Source organism: Rhineura floridana, chromosome 14 (assembly GCF_030035675.1).
Source record: "Rhineura floridana isolate rRhiFlo1 chromosome 14, rRhiFlo1.hap2, whole genome shotgun sequence".
NCBI classification, from domain to species: domain Eukaryota; kingdom Metazoa; phylum Chordata; class Lepidosauria; order Squamata; family Rhineuridae; genus Rhineura; species Rhineura floridana.
In genome coordinates this window covers 14,546,193-14,558,624 of record NC_084493.1, presented here as the reverse complement: position 1 = coordinate 14,558,624, position 12,432 = coordinate 14,546,193, and positions in this window count along the sequence as shown.

Here is a 12,432-nt window from a genome sequence, read left to right as displayed (position 1 = left end):
GGCTGCCGCCAAATTTGCTATTGGGATGAGCATCCCCCAGGAACAAATCCACTTGCCGATGAGTGACCAGGCTTCTTGCCTACAATGCAGTTCCCATAATCCCAGCGCAATTGCCATGCTAGTAGTGGCTAATGGGAGTTGTAGTCCAATAACAACTTGGACTTGGGGAGGAGCAGTAGCTCAGTGGGAGAGCATCTACTTCGCATGCTTAATATCCCAGCATCTCCGGATAAGCCTGGGAACATCCCCAGTCTGAAATCATGGAGAGCTTCTGTCAGTCACTGTAGACAATACTGAGATAGATGACTGACGGTCTGACTCAGTATGGCAGCTTCCTCTGTTCCCCACCCCTGCTCTGTTTAAAGGGCTCTCAGGTCCAAGCCTGGTTTAAAGATAAAGAATCATAAGCAGGGAGAAGGATTCCACCAGCCCCATCCAACACTCGGAGGTGATGGCAGTTGTAGTCCAACAGCATCTAGAGGGCCACAGGTTTCCCACACCTGCTTTAGCACTTGACACATCTGCATGTATAAAGTGGCCCTAGGATTCTGCATCAAATGCAAAGATGTATCACCGAACACTAAAGTCAGGATCATTCAGACCATGGTATTCCCGATCTCTATGTACGGATGTGAAAGTTGGGCAGTGAAAAAAGTGGGTAAGAGAAAAATCAGCGCATTTGAAATGTGGTGGTGGAGGAGAGCTTTGCGCATACCATGGACAGTGAAAAAGACAAATAATTGGGTGATAGAACAAATTAAACCAGAACCGTCACTAGAAGCTAAAATGATGAAACTGAGGTCATCATACTTTGGACACATCATGAGAAGACATGATTCACTAGAAAAGACAATAATGGTGGGAAAACAGAAGGGAGTAGAAAAAGAGAAGGCCAAACAAGAGATGGATTGATTCCATAAAGGAAGCACAGACCTGAACTTACAAGATCGGAACAGGGTGGTTCATGACAGATGCTGTTGGAGGTCACTGATTCATAGGGTCGCCATAAGTCGTAGTCGACTTGGAGGCACATAACAACAACAACAAGGATTCTGCATAGCAGCTCTTAGTGCAACATTGTGTTATTTCAACAATGTACACACTGCTTAACACCACAGCTTCTAAGGAATGTACAATAAGGTTGCAAAAAGAGACAATAGTCATAAAATCTCACATCTACATGTTACAGAGGCCTGACTGGCCTTCAGTAGCATTTAACATTGCCAGTCCCATGCTGTGGCACACTTTTCCAGCTGAGATGCAAGCAGGCACCCTTGCTGTTGTATTAATATGCAAATCCTGAACAACTTGGGGCCAGGACACCTTCAGACTGCCTGAGCCCTTATATCCCAGCTTAGCTGAGATCCTCTGGACGAGCAATATTGCCCTGTGTGTTATTGAGGCCTGACCAGAAGTTGGGCATTTAATGTAACATAGAATATTAGAGTTGGAAGGGTCCTATAAGGCCAACGAGTCCAATCCCTGCTCAATGCAGGAATCCAACTTAAAGCATACCTGACAGGTCACTGTCCAACTGCCTCTTGAATGCCTCCAGTGGAGCCCACCATCTCCCTAGATCACTGGTGCCATTGTCATACTACTCAAGAATTTTTTTTGATGTTCGGTCAAAATCTGGCTTCCTGTAACTTGAACTCATTCCATGTCCTGCGCTATGTAACTGTTTACATTTCTTTATTAGCCAGTCATTTTAATGATCTTTCTTCCATTGCTTTTTTGATGTTTTATGCTCTCTTGTAATAGATTATTGTACACAGCCATGTTATAGGGTATGAAACAGCATTGTAGAAATAATTTTCTAACTTAAATAAATAAATAAATCAAACCGGTTAATAAACCATAAAATCAGAAAAGCTTTACTTAAAATGCGCTCTGAATCCATTATAGGCCCAGCACATAACATATAGACAAATAATGAGTCCTGGGTTCCTTTGGGAGGAAGCGAAGGATATCAATTTAAGAAATAAATAGATCATGATAGAAAGTATCACCCATTTCCTTTTTTAAAAAAGCAAATGTGTTTTAGGGAGCAAAGTTTTATGTGTTTTAAAAAATGTGTTTTAGGGAGCAAACCAAGATGGGAGAACTGGAGTGCTTGGTCTTAGAGAAGAGCATTGATATAGTGAGCATAACGGAGACCTGGTGGAATGGAGAAAACCAGTGGGATACGGTTATCCCTGGATATAAACTATATTGGAAGGACAGGAAGGACGTATTGGTGGCGGAGTCGCTCTATACGTGAAAGAAGGCATTGAAGTCAGCAAGCTCGAAACCCCAAAAGAGGCAGACTCCTCCACAGAATCGTTGTGGGTGGTGATACCGTGCCCCAGGAGGGACTTAATACTGGGAACAATCTATCGTCCCCCTGATCAAAATGCTCAGGGAGACCTGGAGATGAGATATGAAATTGAGGAAGCATCCAAACTAGGAAATGTGGTAGTAATGGGTGACTTCAACTACCCGGACATAGACTGGCTGCATATGCGTTCCAGTCATGACAAAGAAGCAAAGTTTCTAGATATTCTAAATGACTATTCCCTAGACCAGTTGGTCATGGAACCGACCAGAGGGACGGCAACCCTGGACTTAATCCTCAGTGGGGACCGGGACCTGGTGTGAGATGTAAGTGTTGTTGAACTGATTGGGAGCAGTGACCACAGTGCTATTAAATTAAACATACATGTAACTGGCCAATTGCCACGAAAATCCAACACGGTCACATTTGACTTCAAAAGAGGAAACTTCACAAAAATGAGGGGATTGGTAAAAAGAAAGCTGAAAAACAAAGTCCAGAGGGTCACATCACTCGAAAATGCTTGGAAGTTGTTTAAAATCACTATATTAGAAGCTCAACTGGAGTGCATACCGCAGACCAGAAAAGGTACCGCCAGGTCCAAGAAGATGCCAGCATGGTTAACGAGCAAAGTCAAGGAAGTTCTTAGAGGCAAAAAGTCTTCCTTCAGAAAATGGAAGTCTTGTCCAAATGAAGAAAATAAAAAAGAACACAAACTCTGGCAAAAGAAATGCAAGAAGACAATAAGGGATGCTAAAACAGAATTTGAGGAGCACATTGCTAAGAACATAAAAACCAACAACAAAAAATTCTATAAATACATTCAAAGCAGGAGACCATCTAGGGAGACAATTGGACCCTTGGATGATAAGGGAGTCAAAGGTGTACTAAAGAACGATAAGGAGATTGCAGAGAAGCTAAATGAATTCTTTGCATCTGTCTTCACAGTGGAAGATATAGGGCAGATCCCTGAACCTGAACTAACATTTGCAGGAAGGGATTCTGAGGAACTGAGACAAATAGTGGTAACGAGAGAGGAAGTTCTAAGCTTAATGGACAATATAAAAACTGACAAATCACCGGGCCCGGATGGCATCTGCCCGAGAGTTCTCAAAGAACTCAAAGGTGAAATTGCTGATCTGCTAACTAAAATATGTAACTTGTCCCTTGGGTCCTCCTCCGTGCCTGAGGACTGGAAAGTGGCAAATGTAACACCAATCTTCAAAAAGGGATCCAGAGGGGATCCCGGAAATTACAGGCCAGTTAGCTTAACTTCTGTCCCTGGAAAACTGGTAGAAAGTATAATTAAAGCTAGATTAACTAAGCACATAGAAGAACAAGCCTTGCTGAAGCAGAGCCAGCATGGCTTCTACAAGGGAAAGTCCTGTCTCAGTAACCTATTAGAATTCTTTGAGCATGTCAACAAGCATATAGATAGAGGTGATCCAGTGGACATAGTGTACTTAGACTTTCAAAAAGCGTTTGACAAGGTACCTCACCAAAGGCTTCTGAGGAAGCTTAGCAGTCATGGAATAAGAGGAGAGGTCCTCTTGTGGATAAGAAATTGGTTAAGAAGCAGAAAGCAGAGAGTAGGAATAAACGGACAGTTCTCCCAATGGAGGGCTGTAGAAAGTGGAGTCCCTCAAGGATCGGTATTGGGACCTGTACTTTTCAACTTGTTCATTAATGACCTAGAATTAGGAGTGAGCAGTGAAGTGGCCAAGTTTGCTGATGACACTAAATTGTTCAGGGTTGTTAAAACGAAAAGGGATTGCGAAGAGCTCCAAAAAGACCTCTCCAAACTGAGTGAATGGGCAGAAAAATGGCAAATGCAATTCAATATAAACAAGTGTAAAATTATGCATATTGGAGCAAAAAATCTTAATTTCACATATACGCTCATGGGGTCTGAACTGGCGGTGACCGACCAGGAGAGAGACCTCGGGGTTGTAGTGGACAGCACGATGAAAATGTCGACCCAGTGTGCGGCAGCTGTGAAAAAGGCAAATTCCATGCTAGCGATAATTAGGAAAGGTATTGAAAATAAAACAGCCGATATCATAATGCCATTGTATAAATCTATGGTGTGGCCGCATTTGGAATACTGTGTACAGTTCTGGTCGCCTCATCTCAAAAAGGATATTATAGAGTTGGAAAAGGTTCAGAAGAGGGCAACCAGAATGATCAAGGGGATGGAGCGACTCCCTTACGAGGAAAGGTTGCAGCATTTGGGGCTTTTTAGTTTAGAGAAAAGGCGGGTCAGAGGAGACATGATAGAAGTGTATAAAATTATGCATGGCATTGAGAAAGTGGATAGAGAAAAGTTCTTCTCCCTCTCTCATAATACTAGAACTCGTGGACATTCAAAGAAGCTGAATGTTGGAAGATTCAGGACAGACAAAAGGAAGTACTTCTTTACTCAGTGCATAGTTAAACTATGGAATTTGCTCCCACAAGATGCAGTAATGGCCACCAGCTTGGACGGCTTTAAAAGAAGATTAGACAAATTCATGGAGGACAGGGCTATCAATGGCTACTAGCCATGATGGCTGTGCTCTGCCACCCTAGTCAGAGGCAGCATGCTTCTGAAAACCAGTTGCCGGAAGCCTCAAGAGGGGAGAGTGTTCTTGCACTCGGGTCCTGCTTGCGGGCTTCCCCCAGGCACCTGGTTGGCCACTGTGAGAACAGGATGCTGGACTAGATGGGCCACTGGCCTGATCCAGCAGGCTCTTCTTATGTTCTTATGTTCTAAAGTGTCCCACAATTAGGGACAGGGGAGAAATTTGATTCAGTTCGCACTGAAAGGCAAATCTTTCAAATTCATATGTTCCAAAACAATATGTGAACTGAAACACAGCCATCTTTCAACATTTGCATTTATCTGAATTTTGCAATGCAGTTCTCCAACCAAAGAACATGAATTTTTTTTGCTCATAAAGATGGATATATTAGTGGAAAATAACATGCAAAAATACTTCATATCAGGAGAAGCTGCCGGAAAAAAAAGTGTACATTAGTCAAAATACAAAATTGGAAGAAATTTGCACTAAAATGCTAAGGAATTTTCAGGACAATTATTTTTTTTTAAAAAAATGCAAATGGCTGCAGAAATTTAAGATTGGACCAATGGGACATTGAGGAAACTGAAACTGATCCCTACCTATGACTGATGTCTGCTTTGTTCTTGTCCATTACGGTATCTTTTATTTCTTTACTAGTAGTCCAAGTCTTCATTTCTCTGATACTTTCCTCCTCCCCCTCCTCCTCCTCCCCCCCCCCGGCTTTTAACCACTTGCTAAAGCAGTGAACCAGATTAAACTGGTTTGCACTGCCTGTGACAGGATCCAAATATTAACTGTCAGAACAGAGGAGAGAGCTTTAACACTTAGGAATCAAAGCATGAAGGGAGGGGAACATGTTGGAGAAGATTCTGTTATGTGCTCTTCATTTAGATAGCCTGATAGCTTATCAGCTTACTTCAGAAAACACTGATATGTTAGGTGAGCAGAATTCAAGGGGGAAATATAGCCTGAGGGCGAGAGAAAAATCTCTCAGAGGTGATCAGGAGGAATGTGGGTGTATTTAAACCTTTGCCTTCTTTATAAGGAGCGGGAATAAGGTGGGTAGCTGTGCTTGGATGGTTGAATTCAAGAGGTGCTAATTGGGAGACCTCTGAATAATTGCTGTCCCTCTGGTCTGACCCGGTCTGGAGATAACAGAGCCAATCCTAATGAAGGGATGGGGGAGAAATTCAATCCAGTTCATTTTTGAAGGCGAATCTACCTAGTTTGCACTTGATAAAACACTACACGGACCGAAATAATGTCATACTTCAAAATTCGCACTTCACCGAAATTTTGCAGCAGTTTTCCAGCCTCGTAATGTGTACAAAAATTCATATGCAAGGGTACAGTATGCATCATATTCATGAAAGTAACATACAAGATGTATTGCTTTGCAGAAATGTGTACACTGGACAAAACTGCATGCAGAAATGTGTACATTAGGAGAATGTTGCACTAAAATGCTGGTGCGGCTGTTGTTTTTTTTAAAAAAGTCTCAAACTGACGTGGAATGTGGAGAAAGGAATTTTAGATTGGAAAGATGAGAAGCCAAAATTGACAGGTTTGCCAAGCCCTAGTCCTATGCATGCTTACTGAGGGGTGAGAAATAATAAATGCTTGTCCATACCGCTATTCTGTAATTTAACCCATAGCAGATCTCTTGAAACCAGATCAAAAGCGGACTTAAGATCAATAAAGGCAGCAAAAAGTTTGCCACCAGGAACTGAAGTAAATTTCTCAAGCTAAATGGGCTAATACACAACAATGGTCTAATGCTGAAAAACCGTGTTTTACATGTATTTTAATTTTTGTGGCTTTTTAAACTGATTTCAATCTTCTGATCTGTGGCCGTAATAAATGATTAATTCATACTGAGGAGCAACCCTCACTCAGTTGAGTAGTGGTTACTTATATATAAACATTGGGCTGAATTATTTCAGCAACCATTTGGTTACAGCAGAAGTTGTTACGTGCAAAGCAGTTTAGACTGGAACAGAGAGATCACTGGGCACATAATAGCGCGGATGCACCCCTATTCCCACAGACATCACTGTAAACATCTCAGACCAAGATCCAGACTGTATTTTACTATAATTACATATTTTGTATCCACTCTATACACACCCTAAGTCCTACTCAGAGTAGACCCATTGAGATTCATGACCATAAACTAGTCATGTTCATTCACTTCAATGGGTCTGCTCTGAGTAGGACTAGCACTGGATACAATCCCATCTGTTTGGAACCCCTTTACACTTTTTGCTGCCCATTTTCAGTGGCTGCCCAGTTCTGTGGTACATGATGTTGCATATATATACGCTTGTTAAACATTCCTAAAGTAATCTTGTTATTTCCTGGTGTTATCAAATAAATACTTTTATTGGTTTACCAAAAGCCTGATCCTTGGCTGGGAATACACAGACCAGAAGGGAGGGCAGGGTAATTACCAAGGCTGAAGGGAAACTGTATCAAATATATGGTGGCAGCGGTGAAGGGAGATATTGTAACAACGTCAAGTATCCAGAGCAACCCAGGATTGTATGCTTTATAGACAAAGATACAAGGGGGTTGTGGACAGCAAGGGCACCCAGACACAAAGTAACAAGCTATAGAGAGACTGAGGCAAAGTCTCTAGCAGTATTGTTTACAGGGAGTGACTGGTGGTGCTGCCTAGCAGTGGGATCTTGTGAGATCTGTGCTAGGGCGGAGTGAGAAAAAAATAAAAATGACGATCCTGACTGGTGGTGTCCTGAGGTGGTGCCTAGTGAAAGGCGGTAGCCACAAGCAGGTGGGAACCTGACAGGTGGAGCCAAAGGTGGGAACGTCACATATATATACATCTCATCATAATCCCTCTGTTTTCACAGCTGCTGTGTGTTTTAAGTTTGGAAGACAGCTGTCCCCAAATTGCCCGAGATCCCTGCCAGTTTTCTCAATTGCATTATGCAATCAATTAAACTTTTCTGACCTTTCTGTCTCCAGATAAAATTCAGCCGTTGATGCTTCAAGAAGCAAGTCATGTGTGCAAATTGGGCTTAATGGCAGCTGTAGATGTGTTGCCATATGCAAATGGAGTATGATTGGACATTAAAAACGTCCAGTAGCACGCGACTGATGGATATAGTCAAGAAAAACTTACAAGAAAATCTGTTCTCCAGACACTACCCTCTACAGCATATAACACAATTACAAGTCAGCAAAGGGAAAATGATTTCATCTCATGCTGAGCCTGTTTGCCACCATCGGTTACTATTTCTGGAGGATCTTCCCACTGAGTCCTGGTTAAGCAAATCTCCCTGACTTAGTAGGGATTCACCTTCCTGATGGGTTGGTGCCAGGTTTGAGGGGGGGCATGGTACAGTAGGGTAGCCACTTATACATCACCCAAAAAGAGGGGCCCTGTTTCACATAAAAATGTACATATGCTAATTTATATGTATATATGCAAATTTAGAAATAATTACTATGAGTTATCTCCAATCAAATCCTACTCAAAATAGACTCATTGAAATCAGTGCACCTTACTTAGTCATGACCACTGATTTCAAAGGCCCTACTCTGAGTAGGACTTAGATGGACATAACCCTATAACATCAGACATACCCACACCATACATTTAAAACACTCTTATGCCACTTGAACAGTTATGGCTTCCCCCTAGGAATCCTGGGAACTGTAGCTTGCTAAGAGTGCTGAGAATTTTCAGGGGACCCCTCACAGAACTATAATTCCCAGCACCCTTAGCAAGCTACAGTTCCCAGGATACTTTGGCAGAAGCCATGACTGTTAGAAGTGGAGAGGGCTTTAAATGTATGATGTGAATGTGACCTTGAATACAATATATTTCACCCTAGTGATGAAGATTGAGACCTGGATGCCTGCTCAGTCTGCATTCCAGGCGCTGCTCACTGTTTGTGGCCAACTTCAAGGACCCTGTTCCCTCTTCTGGTGCATCTTTGTCACACTTGGACTAGGCAGCCCTTCAAACAAAGCAGGCACACAGAACGTTGCTGACCTACCGCTCCCTTTGGCCCCAGCAAGCATGGCCAATAGCCAGGGGTGATGGGCACTGTAGTTCAACTACCTCTGGAGGGCTAAATGTTCCCCACACCTGAAATAGAGGGCTCTGTCCTTCAAATAGAGGACTGTCTGTAAAGTAGGACACACAGCCACACTACAGCACAGTGCTCTCTGGTTGGCACCGGTGGGCGGCAGCAGCTAGGTCTGACCTGCCATTTAAATTTCCCACAATGCCTCTAATGTGGCATTATTCCACCCTGTCTCATTATATGTTATATTGCCCCCTAATCTCTGTAATTTTCTCGTTTCCCATTGTTGATCTGTTAGCAGCCGGCCAAGCCTTGGTATCTCTTCTCATGCATTGGTTGGTTGTTCCTATGTAGAATATCTAATCCTGTTTAGCCCAGGAAAACCTCCCTCTGGCCGTGGTCAATGCCTGACTTTGCACCTCATCCATACCAATTCTTTTATCTCAGTCACATTCAGCCATCCGTTGCTCCTTCTTCCACATTAGTGTGGGAAGTCTGATTCAACCCAATGGCCATGTTCACTCTTAGGCAGTCTTCCAAGGGGTAGGCAGGGCCTGAGGCAAACAAGAACAGAGCAACCAGGATCAAATTTACCTTTGTACAGCAGGCTTTCCACACACACTCTAGCTAGCTTGCTAGCTATCCAGACAAGCAAGAGACATTATCAGAGTTCAAAGATACATCCCACCCAGGCAAAAATGCTCAAGGTGTGAAGCAGGACTAGGCGAGGAGTGCATTTTGTAAAGTACAAAAGAAGTAATACAAATACAATTAAAAATAAACATGGGTAGTTAATGCGATGGATGTGCCATCCCCTGTCTTCAGCCACTAATCCAGCAACATACTAAGGACCACAGCTTGGAAAAGTTACTTTTTTGAACTACAACTCCCATCAGCCTCAGCCAGCATGGCCACTGGATTGGGCTGATGGGAGTTGTAGTTCAAAAAAAGTAACTTTGCCAAGCTCTGCTAAGGACTGCCTGAATGAAGCTCGTGGACCACAGACCATGGTTTGGGAGCGGCTGTGCTAGAGGATGGAACCTCTGACCTGATCTCATTGCACTGAAGCGCTCGCACTGCAAGTGGCCAGTGGGTGGCGCCGCAGCCGCCAATTCTGCAGGGATTAAGTGACACAAGATGAAGTTCATCGGACTTGATTTTCATATATGAATCACAGTGCTGGAAGGTATTGACTTTGACCTCCAGACCTAAGGCAGAATCTGCCATCTTCTGAACTTGGTGTAGAGAGTGCCACCGTAATTAATGAGCAGCCTGAGGCCACACAAGTGTAGCATGATCCAGTTAGTTCATCCAGGCGTTCCCTGAAGGGTGGCTCAGTTGAGTTGAGTTATTAATCTGATTTGTTATTTCTAATTTGGTTTTATTAACTTAATTTTATGTTTAATGCCTTGATTTCTTTTCTTAAATGTTGGCAGTGCAGAAATGTTTGCAAATAAATAAATAAGAATATAATCATACAAATGTAATAATTGAAATAAAATAAAATCTGCTCCAAGTGTGCCTATTGATCAGGGATGATCCTCTTCCTCCTCAGTCTCCTGTGTTACAGTTTGCAAACTTACCAATGTACCAGTAAACTAATCAAGATAGTCAAAGTTTTATGATGCATGGAATACAACTTCAAATGCTTATTTTAGACACTGATGGTCTTATTTTAATTCTATTTTAAAATATTTATCAGCCGCCTTTATGAGTAAAGCTCTCATAAAAGTTCTGCCTCTTGCTGCACTGCACATCCCAGAGAAAGGGCGCAAACCAACTCATCTTTCCGCTAGGCTGGGGTGAGTTGGATGCTACAGACCCTGGGCTGTGCTGGTAGGCTGCAGCTGTGCTAAGCCCTCTGCCGCAGCTGAGCCATGCCGCCCCCAGGAGCCTGCCAGCACTACCAGGGGTCTGTCAGGGGCAGTCAGCCCAGTGGAAGCTCCTCCAAAAGGGCTTTCTGGGGACATGGTAGGGAAGAGCTTAAGCCAGTTCCTCCTTGCATTCAGAGCCCTGCCCTGGGTCCCTCTCCATCTGGAAACTCTGCCGGCCAAAAGGCCAGCGCAGTAAAATAATTTCAGTTATGGCCTATGGGGAGCACTTGTTCATGGGAGCCGGCACTTCCCGGCCAGCTCATACGTGCAGCTCCCAACAGAGCCAGCGGCTCCCAAGCGAGAGGAGGATCCCATAGAGCTTTCAACCACCCCCCTTCTGCCAGCTCCCTGGCATTTGGATTGCTCTGCCCCTCTTTGATCTTGTATGATCTTTTTTTGTGGTACCAATGGTGGCAACTACAAACTTTTATTTTTATTTTTTAATTCATTTTTATTAAAGTTTTTTTTTAATCATGTTATGACTAGAGATGGAAGGATTTGTCCATTTCAGTTGTCTCACTTTCTAATATTTCCATCCTTAAATTTAGTTCTCCACATTTCTGCATCAATCTGCAGATTTTTTTTAAAGTCATCATCTTCAGCATTTTAGTGCAAATATCTCCTAATAAACATATTTTTGTCTGAAGTTGTGACTAATGTAAACATTTTTGCAAGCAATTGCCCCTAACATACAATGCATTTTTGTATGTTATTTTAACTAATATATTCATTTTTATGCACACTTTCCCCAATATATACATTTTTGTCAATGTTATTTGGTTGGAGAACTGCACAGATAACTGCACATTTTAAAGGAAAACGACTGGCCACATGTGAGGAAGCCAAACCTTTATTAAGACTGAGCACATATCCTTTTTAGGCTCATATAATCGCTATCCTGCCTGGTATACTTAAAGTTAAGTTAAAACACCCCAAACCAATTCCTACCCCAAGTCTTCTGTCTCCTGAGAAATGGATTATGTTGAAAGCAGACACAGGCTATTTAAATTATGGGCATATTGCCAGATCTTCATGTTCAGCATCAGAAGTAAAGGTTCCAATGACTGACTGGAGCTATTAGAAAGCTGTCCCAGAAGCTGCAGCAAGCTCTGGAAGTTGCGCACAGGTTCATCCATCACAAAATAAGCCATCAGCAAACTTGGAGGGACAGAGGGAAAGGGCGCTTAAATGGAAAGGTAGGAACAGATAGATGCCTCACTCAGGAGTAAACACACTGAACACTGAGTACTGGCAGAGCTGCTGATGGCCTTTTCATTATTACTTCCGTATATGACTTTCACTTATATAGTGCTCAGGGTGTCAAACAACTATTTGAGCTGCCTGAGCATCCCCTCCAGACCACATATCCTGATGTGTGAAGCCTGCACATGCACGTGCACATGCACTTCCACATGCAATGATACACATCATGCTATCTGTGATTTGCCCCATGCCATCTAACAAATCCGTGTCAGCAGAAGGATCTGAGGCCTCATCTACACATAAGAATGTGCCTTTTACCAAGCACTTAGAAGGGCCGTGGCTCAGTGGTGAAGCATGTGCTTTGCATGCAGAAAGTCCCAAATTCAGGCCCGGGCATCTCCAGGTAGGACTTGAAATGTCCTCTGCCTGAA